Below are 1079 nucleotides of genomic sequence, written 5' to 3'. Positions count from 1 at the left end.
TTTTTTGACCCCTGTTCATTAGTACTTACAATAAAGTAATAGAAAATTGGATTAACATTCTGATTACTAAAAGTAATTTTTCCTGGCTTCGGCTGAACCGTAGTAACCCAGATCCTGAGATGATCGGACCTACTTGTCAAGAATGGGTTGGGGGAAAAAAACAGGCCATGCAGGTCAATAATTGAGACAAGTTTGTTCCTCCATTTATGTCAGCAGATCCTAAACAGCAACATCTCTCACCATCTTATTAGGGTTTCCCAGCAAGGTCTTAAGACATCCCAGGAATCATCTGTAGTCAATATAACACAGGGATTTCAATTTTTGATTAAAAATGATTATTTAAAGGAACACATGCCCACGTAACTGAACCTGGCTTGGCGTAGTAAAACCTGCCAATATCAGTCTACTTGGGTGAGGAGGTCTTGAGGAGGGGTCAGATTTTTTTTCACTCTGGGATTTTTGCAAACAAACAGTTTCATTAATATGATTCTATAGGTGTGGATTTTGATGCAGATTTTTGAAGAGTTGTCCAGTTAATTATTGAATCATTTATTTCATTTGCAAGCATCTGGCTTATAAGTCTCTCACCCCCCAAACCCTGTTTCACTTCTTGAGTTGCTCAGAAGGATAGTATCCTTGTAACAACAGTGAATACCCAAGGTTGTCCAGCGCCATTTTGCTTAGAATAGTTTTGTTTTGGGTGGATTTAAAATAAAATGTGCATACATGTGATCCTTGGGCATATTTCATGGGTTAAACAAATTCTAATTCAGTACTTGGTAAGTAGAATTTCCCCAGATTTAGAAAAGCTACTCTCTAATGCAGTGGAAATAGCATACCATGGTTTCAAATGTTCTTTCAACTACAGAAAGCTTTATCTCTTCAAAGTAACCAGTGCTATTGATGCAAAAACACAAACAAAAACCAAAATAACTCCAACAACTCCGCTAATATTACTTCAAGACAAACATATCACTTCAAAACATTTCATCAGAGTGTAGTTAGTCTTTACACTAATAATTCAAAAAAGAAAACACACAAAAAATCAAGATCTAAATTACATATGTGTGTGTGTGTGT

The sequence above is a fragment of the Echinops telfairi genome, unplaced genomic scaffold (assembly GCF_000313985.2).
Source record: "Echinops telfairi isolate 266 unplaced genomic scaffold, ASM31398v2 ScPeMD7_2;HRSCAF=8, whole genome shotgun sequence".
Lineage (NCBI taxonomy): Eukaryota > Metazoa > Chordata > Mammalia > Afrosoricida > Tenrecidae > Echinops > Echinops telfairi.
The sequence above is the reverse complement of the archived record's forward strand: the minus strand, read 5'-3'. Positions refer to the sequence as shown.